The 12,722-nt window shown below is 40.3% G+C and overlaps 1 protein-coding gene across 2 annotated transcripts in view; it reads right to left on the bottom strand.

The window, feature by feature from the left end:
• Positions 1–12,722, bottom strand: part of LOC106611118 (syntaxin-binding protein 6) — a 143,642-nt gene extending 130,920 nt beyond the window's left edge. Inside the window, exon 1 of one of the 2 annotated variants that reach the window (XM_014210986.3) lies at positions 12,438–12,722. The gene's annotated coding sequence lies outside the window, so the exon portion shown is untranslated. The remainder of the gene's footprint in view (positions 1–12,437) is intronic. The other variant, XM_082955702.1, reaches the window with a different exon arrangement.

Below are 12,722 nucleotides of genomic sequence, written 5' to 3'. Positions count from 1 at the left end.
TCAACTCTTGGACCTTATATAGACAGGTGTGCGCCTTTCCAAATTATGTCCAATCAATTGAATTTACCACAGGTGGACACCAAGTTGAAACATCTCAGATAGGGGCTCAATACTTAGGAGAAACTCCCCAAATACAGGTGTGCAAGCTTGTAGCGTCATACCCAAGAAGACTCGAGGCTGTAATCACTGACAAAGGTTCTTCAACAAAGTACTGAGTAAAGGGTCTGAATATTTATGTAAATGTGATCCGTTTTTTATTTTTAATACATTTGCAAAAATGTCTAAATCTTTTTTTCTTTGTCAGTATTGTGTGTAGTTTGATGAGGAGTTAAATGTTTTTTTTTTATACATTTTTGAATAAGGCTGTATGGCATATCATACTAATTTTGTCCAGACAGCAACAGATGCATAGGCTACATATAGTAAGGCAGAGGTGCACTGCTTCGCTCACTCAGATGCCTTCTCCGGTGAGATACTGTAGTTTCAGCCACTTGTGAATTGAAGGAAAGTTTGCAGTGCACTGTTCGGATGCTGGAATTATTTTTGATGAACGTGCGAAGGTAACCTATTTGAAGTGATTTGTTTGACAATCAGATGAAAACTGGTTGTGTTCATGGCACATTAAAAAGTTAATACATTTTTACAGTTAAATAACATGTAAAACTAGCCTCTGCCTGGGGCCTCCAAATCACCCAGTCCACCCCTGATTAGGCCTATCTATTGGCAATCAAAAGCTGTATCTTGCCATTTCTAGGCTTGCAATGTCTCGCAACTTCAGTAAAGCAGGGCCTATCATCAATGAATAGGCTAGGATATTCTACGCGCAACAGACTGAACACACACTTGCAGCATTAGCAAAGAGAAAGAGCAGGCGAGCCCAGTTGCACTGTGATTAACATTTTATGAAAAAATAAATAAAAACTGGTTTTCCTTTTGGGATTTTTCTTAATGTTAAGGATCCCAATTTTGTTTAAACAATCACACCCCTAGTTTGTAAAATGTGTTCCAGGTGATTTCTTACAGTAAAGGAGGGTTTACACAATGGTGCCTGCACAATGTTAAAAAAAAGGGAAAAAAAGAAGAAAAAAAGAGGTGAAAACGTTCTCCATGCTACAGATTTATTGAATGATCTAGGCCTAAGGTGAGAAATAAATAAGCGATGAAAGTGTTCACTGCAAACAGAGGTGGCATAGAGTTATCTGGAATAATGAGAACTATCACTATTTCATACCTAGTCTCATATTTATGAACACACAAAGTGAGAAACACTACAAATTACATTTACATTTTAGTCATTTGGCAGATGCTCTTATCCAGAGCGACTTACAGTAGTGAATGCATACATTTCATGCATTTTTTTTGTACTGGCCCCCCGTGTGAATCGAACCCACAACCCTGGTGTTGCACACACCATGTTGGCGTTGCAAACACCATGCTCTACCAACTGAGCCACAGGGAAGGCATAACTGAATAGTTTGGGTCAGGGTACAGCTGGGACGATAAACTGACACCAAACATACCGACCACTTATCGCAGGCTTTTTGCTGAGTAGCCTATCCTAGAGAAATTTGAAATTAAATAAGTTTGCTAATGTGGGTGATTGTGAATGGGACAATTGCTGGCTACATCAATCAAACTAGTAGTAGTTTACAGGGTAAAAAAAAATTGCGGTGCACAATAATATAAACTTATAGTTCAATTTATCATTATCGCATCAATTCAGGCATTTTATTGTGATATGGATTTTTGTCCATATCGCCCAGCTCTAGGTCAAGGCATATTTTAGTAGGCTTACTCCTCTTACCATAAGCAGTGAGGAAATACTGGCACAGTGTAGTTTCACAAATACGCCATGATCCTCTTGGCAGCAATTCATCCTCCGAGATCTTTCCTCTGCCCACATTTAACTAACCTTGACCACCCTCCCTTCTTCCGTCCCTTCCTCAATTCTCGTCATCTCTGCCACAGTCCACAGACATGGAATGGTTTCTTTCTTCCTTCCATGGAACATTGTTTCTCTTCAACAATAACAGTGCATTGTCTGATGCTTTCAAGCATGTCTTTCATGTGAGCTTGAATCAGAGTGTACTTGACTCTTTGTAGGTGCTTTAACCCTTTACACTCATACCCGTATGCTGGTTGAAAATGGCTGATTTTGGCTATGACAAGTAGTGTTTTCCATAAACTCAGAGTAGCCAGCCAGATAGAAAAAGTAACCAGTCAGGCTCCCCTGGGTGAAGACATTTTTTCCGAACAAGCTCTATTTTGGTGGCCTCTGGTACATTCTAATAATAGATTGTATTTTCAACAAGCAACTATCAGGAAATAACACTGAAAAAAAAATTGCACACTGACAGTGTTAGCTTCATCAGCTGTATAACATAATCGTGATCTGTTTATCGGAATTGCCCTGTGAAAGCCTAACACTAAGATTGTATTTTATACCTTAGTAATGTTGGCAATAGAATAACAAGCTTTCAAATGATGTCCACCTGCCCAGATTGCGATTTATAAATGGGCCATTTTTAGATTGCGTAAACAACAGTAATTGTGTGATGGTGGGGATGTAGTGCTATGTTCCAAACAAAACAACTACAAGTGTGCTTGCTCTAGTTGCTCAACTGCACAGCTAGGAGAGCTAACAAAAAGCACCATATAGTTGAAGAGTCTTCTTTGAGTCATAAAAGTGCATTGAAATTACTTAGGAACTGTGCGTGTGTGGCCATTTGGGAGAGACCAGTTAGTCCTCTCATTCAAACACTTGTCATTGTTTTGTCTTATGTTGCACCTACCTCACATTTTCTATTTTTGATTCAGTCTTGTGTCAGGTGAACGGTTGTGTCCCAAACTTTGGTTTAATAATTTTGCCATAATCTCAAAACTGTTCCCTTTCAATTGCTACCATGCTTATGCATTTGTTTTCGTATTTCTTCTGTAAGAAACATTCAAATGTATCCCTATCCATATAGCCAATTCCCACGAGTGTAAAGGGTTAAGAGTGAGACAACAGTAACACTTTGAATAGAGATCCCACATCAACACAGATGGTGCTTGTTACCCCACATAAAATTATAGAGTGACCGCACCATCCACCCTGCTGGCTTGGGGCTGTCAGTGCCAGCTAATGATGCATCAGCGTTTACCTCAGGGGAACAGGGTGAAGGTAAAGATGCCAAAACCACAAAGAAAAAAACACTCATCCTCAGTAAATTATTATTAGCTTGGGTGTCTATATTGGTTGATAATGTATACTGTTTAGATGTTGACAAAAGCTATCCGTCTTATTTTGGGAAGTAGACATACTGTGAAAAGATCTCACTGACATACTTGAGGATATATTTTAAAGCAGAAGGATAATGTGAATAATACAGAACACGGTTGCTTTGAACTCTGAACCTGAACAAATCTGTGACTTGAAGACCTTTTGCATCCATACATACTGTCATGGATGCACAGTCGTTCTGTTTCACACACCTTTTCCTCCTGAGCTCGCAAATGAACAAGCAACATCATGGACTCAGCAGCCCAGTCTCTTTGGAAACAATACAGAAGGAGTCTTCTTTGGCAACAATCCACCTGTTGGGCCAAATCCCTTGGCAAAAAATGCTACATTTCCTTAAAGGTTTTCTTCAATTACTGACGCCTGTATACTTTAGAGCTGCCACTGCAACTCATTTTGTAATGGCATATCTCTGCCACAGTACACTGAACAGAAGCCCATAAACCTCTCCTCTCTCTGCACAGGGAGGACGGACAGGAGGATTAATCCATTTTACTGGGTGAATCAGCTGCAGTTGAGATGAGGGCTGCATGATGCCAGCCAGACATGGGCCAGCCATGAATCACACAGCAGAAAGCCCCCAAAATGATCTCATTCTTTATAGCCTGGCACCCTGTGACAATAAACAACATTGGAGAGGGAGTAGTAGGCTAGACAAGGCCGGGCGGAATGGATAACCAGAAAAACATCAGTCAACAGAACTTTCTAAATGGTCTGCAGAAGAGCTTCCATTAGTTTTAGCCTACAGGTAAGACAAATATGAAAATTACAAGCAGTGTTTACATAGTTTTAAAGGGAAAGATCCATAGAAGCTAACAAGGATCCAAACTCGCTGACATAAGCGAAAAGAAAACCCGTTATTCAAGCAATGGATCACCTAAAATGGCCCTAGCTGTTTTGGTTCTGAATGAATATGCAGAACCAATGATGATGTATACACCATGTGTAAATTAATAGATAGTCTAATCATCTCCAATAACCTATATTTTGTGGTGTACTCCAGTAGCCTAAATTATACAATAAACTACTTCATGGGAGTGTGGTGTGGATTTGGAGTTAATTGGGTTGGTGAACAGTGATGCTATAAGGAGTAGTATTAAGGAGAGCAAGATCTGAGGTGAATGAGGTTGAGGCAGCAGCCCTGCAAGGCCCCACCCTGTAAGACAGACTCCACACTACAGAGATGGGTGGTAATTGCTCATTGCAGATAAATCCTAAATGCATTGCATGCATTCTGTCGTCGCATTCTGCGATTGGCTTGTGAGGCTACATCAGCAAACGGAGACTACATCAACTGCAGCAATGTATTTGATCTGTGCATGTGCCAGCACCAGCAACACAAGCCTCACTCTACGCTTATGCACGGCTGAAGTGAGTTTGGAAAAACTAAAAAGTATGCGTCTTAGAAATAGTTTTCACATATAAAGTCTGATGTCTGAATTCAGAATCAAATAGGCTTCCGCAAAATAACACGGTCGCTGTGGTAGAACATTTACTTTGATTGCCGATTTTCTGCATTGATCAAAATCCTATCAGGTAGCCTGATTTCAGATGTGTCAAGTAAACAAGATTATTAGAGAAATTGTTCTTGCAAAGCATGTAAATGTTTAAATCAAACATATTAATCTGACATTTCACAATAATCGTATTATTGTGTGCATACTCAAGTGAAGGCCAAGTTCCTATTGGTCAGTCACCAGGATTGACTCGTAACACCAGCCACACTACACGATGAAGACAAGTTCTGACACTACCAGAACTTTGACAGACCCTAAGACTGCACGTAGGGGTACTTAAAAACGGCAGACCTAGACCCTGTCATAATGAACAAGTCAAGATGTCCGACAAGACCTAACAATTTTCCCACAACTATGACATTTTGAGACACCAAAATCGTGGCATAAGACAGCTAAAATCGTAAAGTCTGTGGGGGGTGTCAGCTCTAGCTGGTCACTATGGAACTAGGCAAACAAGGATTTTCAGAGGTAAATTATTTTGTAACCGTCTAATTTATTTATTTTGTATTTTTTTTGGGGGGGGGGGCTTTACATTAGGTTTATCTCATGCCAGTTGAGTAACACTGTAGGCTAACTACCCTAGTAACAACGCTAACATCTTTTTAGACTTGCTACATAATAATTTGACATAAAATTGTGTTTTTTTTATATTATACCAAATCCAATACGCTAGGCTTTAAGTGGTGACATTCTAATATTGTGGGTTGGCAAGGATACAGTAACAAGCACATCTGCATGAACTAATGACCAGTAAATTGCAACACACTGGGTTCTTTGGTTTTGGAGTGGGGCCAACAAGCCCTGCGAAATAAGGTTTCCACAAGTGCTTCAAAACATGTATTCCATAGATTCAGTTAGCCAAGTTTTAGGCTGTTTTAGGGTTGGGCGGTATCCAGATTTATATGGTCACACCGTCCTTCTCTCATCCCAGGATTTATAGTATTAGTGACTTAGTACACAAGGGGGCGCAAACACAAAGGCAAAAACTACCATTGGGCATCTTACTAGAATGCTAACAAAATTTGCATAAGTAATAGCGAATTTCTATGGTGGCTGCTAGCAAAATAATGATTCGCAAATACAGGCAATCCAGCTCAGGTTATACATATATACAGTGCCTTGCGAAAGTATTCGGCCCCCTTGAACTTTGACCTTTTGCCACATTTCAGGCTTCAAACATAAAGATATAAAACTGTAATTTTTTGTGAAGAATCAACAACAAGTGGGACACAATCATGAAGTGGAACGAAATTTATTGGATGTTTCAAACTTTTTTAACAAATAAAAAACTGAAAAATTGGGCGTGCAAAATTATTCAGCCCCCTTAAGTTAATACTTTGTAGCGCCACCTTTTGCTGCGATTACAGCTGTAAGTCGCTTGGGGTATGTCTCTATCAGTTTTGCACATCGAGAGACTGACATTTTTGCCCATTCCTCCTTGCAAAACAGCTCGAGCTCAGTGAGGTTGGATGAAGAGCGTTTGTGAACAGCAGTTTTCAGTTCTTTCCACAGATTCTCGATTGGATTCAGGTCTGGACTTTGACTTGGCCATTCTAACACCTGGATATGTTTATTTGTGAACCATTCCATTGTAGATTTTGCTTTATGTTTTGGATCATTGTCTTGTTGGAAGACAAATCTCCGTCCCAGTCTCAGGTCTTTTGCAGACTCCATCAGGTTTTCTTCCAGAATGGTCCTGTATTTGGCTCCATCCATCTTCCCATCAATTTTAACCATCTTCCCTGTCCCTGCTGAAGAAAAGCAGGCCCAAACCATGATGCTGCCACCACCATGTTTGACAGTGGTGATGGCGTGTTCAGGGTGATGAGCTGTGTTGCTTTTACGCCAAACATAACGTTTTGCATTGTTGCCAAAAAGTTCAATTTTTGTTTCATCTGACCAGAGCACCTTCTTCCACATGTTTGGTGTGTCTCCCAGGTGGCTAGTGGCAAACTTTAAACGACACTTTTTATGGATATCTTTAAGAAATGGCTTTCTTCTTGCCACTCTTCCATAAAGGCCAGATTTGTGCAGTATACGACTGATTGTTGTCCTATGGACAGAGTCTCCCACCTCAGCTGTAGATCTCTGCAGTTCATCCAGAGTGATCATGGGCCTCTTGGCTGCATCTCTGATCAGTCTTCTCCTTGTATGAGCTGAAAGTTTAGAGGGACGGCCGGGTCTTCGTAGATTTGCAGCGGTCTGATACTCCTTCCATTTCAATATTATCGCTTGCACAGTGCTCCTTGGGATGTTTAAAGCTTGGGAAATGTTTTTTGTATCCAAATCCGGTTTTAAACTTCTCCACAACAGTATCTCGGACCTGCCTGGTGTGTTCCTTGTTCTTCATGATGCTCTCTGCGCTTTAAACGGACCTCTGAGACTATCACAGAGCAGGTGCATTTATACGGAGACTTGATTACACACAGGTGGATTCTATTTATCATCATTAGTCATTCAGGTCAACATTGGATCATTCAGAGATCCTCACTGAACTTCTGGAGAGAGTTTGCTGCACTGAAAGTAAAGGGGCTGAATAATTTTGCACGGCCAATTTTTCTGTTTTGTATTTGTTAAAAAAGTTTGAAATATCCAATAAATTTCGTTCCACTTCATGATTGTGTCCCACTTGTTGTTGATTCTTCACAAAAAAATACAGTTTTATATCTTTATGTTTGAAGCCTGAAATGTGGCAAAAGGTCGAAAAGTTCAAGGGGGCCGAATACTTTCGCAAGGCACTGTAGGTAGGAGCTACTGAATGTAATTTTTGTTGAGTTTGGACATTTTCAAGCGAATGTGAACGAGAGACATTGTGCAAATGAATAAAGTTTTGACGCATGCTTGTCTGAAGGAAGAACAGCACTGGCTCTGAAGCAGCATGTGTACACGTTGTGTCTGTGTGAAGTCTGGAGTCACTAGGGCAACAGGCCTGCCTGCTCTGCTCAGAGAAGATGGGGGAGGAGCAGAAAAACGAGAACAGAGAGGAGAAAAAAATGCAAGGAAATCAAAAGATGGCACTGGCAGCTGTACATTTAACTCATCCAAAGGGCTTAGACTTCTCAAACACGGCAGAAAGCTTAAACAATATGGTGCCCCATCACCTTATTCAGTAACTTATTTAGATAACTAGCAAGTTCAAAACTTAGGGGTTGCGTTAAAGTAGAATTCTTCATTTTTCTTTCTGGGAAAATATAGAAAACGCATAAGAAATCTCTTGCTGCGTTTTGTAAACACAGATCTAAATTGCTTCCCATTGTAATTTCTGCTCGGCATCAGACTACTTTTGTGCTTAAGTTGCACTTCTTCACTCGGAGGAGAATTCACAAACAGGCATTCTATTAGCAGACAGCACTCTGACTGATGTGTAGCTACTTCTCTCTGGCACTTTTCTCAGTGTAGCCAGCCTACTTTTCTCTAGTAAAATGCAAGATTAACTTGAAGCAAAACATTAGGAAATGTAGCTGGCTACATTCTTTCTATGATAAACATCAGAAATATGATGACCATGCATACAATGGCAAGAACAAGTATGTGAACCCTTTGGAAATACGTGGATTTCTGCATATATTGGTCATAAAATTAGATCTGATCATCTAGGTCACAACAATAGACAAACACAGTCTGCTTAAACTAATAAACAATGACGTTTTCATGTCTTTATTGAACACACTGTAAACATTCACAGTGCAGGGTGGGAAAAGTATGTGATTCCTTGGATTTAATAACTGGTTGACCCTCCGTTGGCAGCAATAACCTCAACCAAACGTTTTTAGTAGTTGCGGATCAGACCTGCACAACAGTCAGAAGGAATTGTGGACCATTCCTCTTTAAAAAAAGAATGTTGCAGTTCAGCAATATTCTTGGGATGTCTGGTGTGAACTGCTCTCAAGGTCATGCCACAGCATCTCAAATCGGGTTGAGGTCAGGACTCTGACGGGGCCACTCCAGAAGGCGTATTTTCTTCTGTTGAAGCCATTCTGTTGACTTACTTCTGTGTTTTGGGTTGCTGTCCTGTTGCGTCACCCAACTTCTGTTAAGCTTCAATTGGTGGACAGATAGCCTAACATTCTCCTGCAAAATGTCTTGATAAACTTGGGAATTCATTTTTCCATCGATGATAGCAAGCTGTCCAGGCCCCGAGGCAGCAAAGCAGCTCCCTCCACCATACTTTACAGTTGGGATGAGGTTTTGATGTTGGTGTGCTGTGCTGTGCCTTTTTTTCTCCACACATAGTGTTGTGTGTTCCATCCAAACAACTCAACTGTAGTTCCATCTGTCCACAGAATGTTTTGCCAGTAGCCCTGTGGAACATCCAGGTGTACTTTTGCAAACTTCAGACGTGCAGCAATGTTTTTTTTGGACAGCAGTGGCTTCTTCCGTGGTGTCCTCCCATGAACAAAATTATTTTATAGTGTTTTACATATCATAGACTCATCAACAGAGATGTTAGCATGTTCAAGAGATTTCTGTAAGTCTTTAGCTGACGCTAATATTCTTCATAACCTCATTGAGCATTCTGCGCTGTACTCTTGCAGTCATCTTTGCAGGACGGCCACTCCTAGGGAGAGTAGCAACAGTGCTGAACTTTCTCCATATAGACAATTTGTCTTACCGTGGAAGAGATACTTTTGTAACCCTTTCCAGCTTTATGCAAGTCAACAATTCTTAATCTTAGGTATTTTGAGATCTTTTGTTCGAGGCATGGTTCACATCGGGCAATGCTTCTTGTGAATAGCAAACTCAAATTTTGTGAGTGTTTTTTATAGGGCAAGGCAACTCTAAACAACATCTCCAATCTCATCTCATTGATTGGACTCCAGGTTAACTGACTCCTGACTCCAATTAGCTTTTGGAGAAGTCATTAGCCTAGGGGTTCACATACTTTTTCCAACCTACACTGTGAATGTTTAAATTATGTATTCAATATAGACAAGAAAAATACAATAATGTGGGTGTTATTAGTTTAAGCACACTATGTTTGTCAATTGTTGGGACTTCAGATCAAATTTATGCAGAAATCCAGGTGATTCCAAAGGGTTCACATACATTTTTTGCAAAACTACAGTGGCAAGAAAAAAGTATTGCTTTTTCATTGTAAGCTCATGTACTTGTGTAGCTGCCAGCCAAATACCGTTGCACTTTTGTTGTCATTTGTTGAAAATGAAGCTATTTTCTGCCGAATGAGTTGCACTGATGTATTTTCTGTGAAGGAAAACTATAGTTGCACGTCCCTGATCACTCTATTGAAGCAGGTGAAATGAAGAACGTGATCTGCTTTATCGCCTAACGTATTGCACAAGTTGACTACAGATATTTACTTAAAAAGTAGCTACAAATATGAAAATGTATTGATAAACATTAAATAAATAGTTTCAATGGAATTGATGGTATTAAAAAAACATCCCGTGGCTATTTCCAAATACCCTGGTATATACGGTATACCGTCCAAGCCTACTATGTTGTACATTCTCCTTATTCTAATATTCCATAGGGTCACCCTTTGTGGTTCCCTATTGTATTTCAAGTGAAAATTTGGAAAATATGTCTGTGTGCATGCGTGAGAGAGAGAGAGAGAGAGAGCGAGATGAAGCAGTCAAGGTACAGAAGCACACCCTTTTCAAATCAGCTGTCGAAGTTGCATTGTTACTCCTACACAATAGCATCTGGCCATCAGGTCTGTAAATATGATGTTTTTCCTTGTGGAAAAGCAAACCGCCTCCCATTACTGCTTTCAACACAAGAATTTCATATGAACAGGACATCCTGGGTTTTTATATTTTTCAAAGTCAAATACAAAACATACAATGACGACTCAAATGGCTTTCCCTTTGTTTGGGGGTGGTATGAACCAACTGTCATACACATCAAATCCCACACATTAATTGCTTTATCAATAGCCTGACTTTGATATTTGATAGTTTGACAGTTAATGTCTTAATATACAGATGAGCACATAACAATGAGCTTCAGGTTATATGAAAATATAGTTCTTATAATAAAGCATCTGTATATGAAACTAGCATGATGCACATGCATGACAATTATTTGCAGGTAAGAGAAAAATAAGAAATGTTTTAATGAGATATTGTCCCTTTGTACAATACAGGTGCATGCAGCTGCATAATACTTGCATTATGCAATATAGCATAATTGAAATATTGTCCATGCCATTCCATATACACACAAAAGTATGTGGACACCCCTTCAAATTAGTGGATTAGGCTATTTCAGCCACACCCGTTGCTGACAGGTGTATAAAATCAAGCACACAGCCATGCAATCTACATAGACAAACATTGGCAGTAGAATGGCCCGTACTGTAGAGCTCAGTGACTTTCAACCTGGCACCGTCATAGGATGCCACCTCTCCAATAAGTCAGTTCGTCAAATTTCTGCTCTGCTAAAGCTGCTCCGGTGAACTGTAAGTGCTGTTATTGTGAGGTGGAAGACTAAGAGCACCAACTGCTCAGCCACACAAGCTCACAGAACTGGACCGCTGAGTGCTGAAGCAGTAGCACGTAAAAATCGTCTGTCCTTGGTGGCAACACTCACTACTGAGTTCCAAACTGCCTCTGGATGCAAAGTCAGCACTATTCGTGCTTCTATTTCCTGTTTCAGCATGTCAATGCCCCCATGAACAAAGCGTGGTACATACAGAAATGGTTTGTCGAGATCGGTGTGGAAGAACTCGACTGGCCTGCATAGAGCCCTGACCTCAGCCCCAAACAACTTTGGGATGAATTGGAAAGCTGACTGAAAGCCTGGCCTAATCGGCCAACATCAGTGCCCGACCTCACTAATGCTCTTGTGGCTGAATTGAAGCCCAGGCAGCAATGTTCCAATATCTTGTGGAAAGCCTTCCCAGAAGAGTGGAGCCTGTTATAGCAGAAAAAGGGAGGACCAACTCCATAATTAATGACCATGATTTTGGAATGAGATGTTCAACGAGCAGGTGTCCACACACTTTTGGTCATGTAGTGTAGCTTGTGACAAAAGCCCCCGTTTCAGAAAATGAAATAAGATCGCAGGCTACTTGAAGGTTGAGCAATTATGTATTTTAGCTAGTGTTCAAAACACCAGCTCAAGCTTCATCTTCAAAACTGTTAGCAAGGCTTCAGACTTCAAAATGTGGTATTTCGAAGCCGTATTTTGCAAGACTCTACTGCGATGTATAATTTGAACAGACTTCACTCTGACAGTGAGACGTTTAATGAAATACAATTAGTCTCAGCCTTCATAAAACCCTAAATACTATTTACTATAACACAGCTATTTATTTGACATAAAATGAAGTATTCAAATCCTGAATAATCCATTGAATTAATAATTTGAGGTGCGCAACAGTTCGTAAAAAAGTGTTTAGCCTTTAACTGTAGCAAGTTCTGGGATATATTTTGCTGATTGTTGTAACAGACACAGTGGAGACCGAGCAACACGCGCAGCCTGTCTGACTGAAAATGTTGGCGCGCGTACACACACAGGACTCCGCGCTAGAATGTCAATAGTTGGACTAATATAAATCTAAAACGTAGGTAAATTATGACAGCATTTGAACTTGCTATAATGTGTATATCAAATTCCTATCCTATGAAAACCCGAGAGTAAATGGAACAGATCAAAGGAATTCGCAAGTAACTCACCACTTCTCGTTTGACACTGTTCCAAGTGTCAAAGCCTCAGCAAAGGTTATCACCGTGAGTCAATGTACTTTTACTTGACAATTCGTTCCTGTTATCTAATCAAATTAAAAGGTACCATTTCGTTTTTGACATGGAAGTAGCCTAATTTCGCTCAACAGTCGTATTTCAAGGACAGACAGAGCGTCTCTATCGCTCGCGGAGCTACTCGCGCGCCACAACTGCAGTCTCGATAGAAAAGCAGCAGCAGGTTCTCAGCAAGTCTTCCAAACCGCTAGTCACGTGGAG

Source organism: Salmo salar, chromosome 09, assembly GCF_965601325.2.
Source record: "Salmo salar chromosome 09, fSalSal1, whole genome shotgun sequence".
NCBI lineage: Eukaryota > Metazoa > Chordata > Actinopteri > Salmoniformes > Salmonidae > Salmo > Salmo salar.
This window is presented reverse-complemented; position numbering and strand designations above follow the sequence as displayed.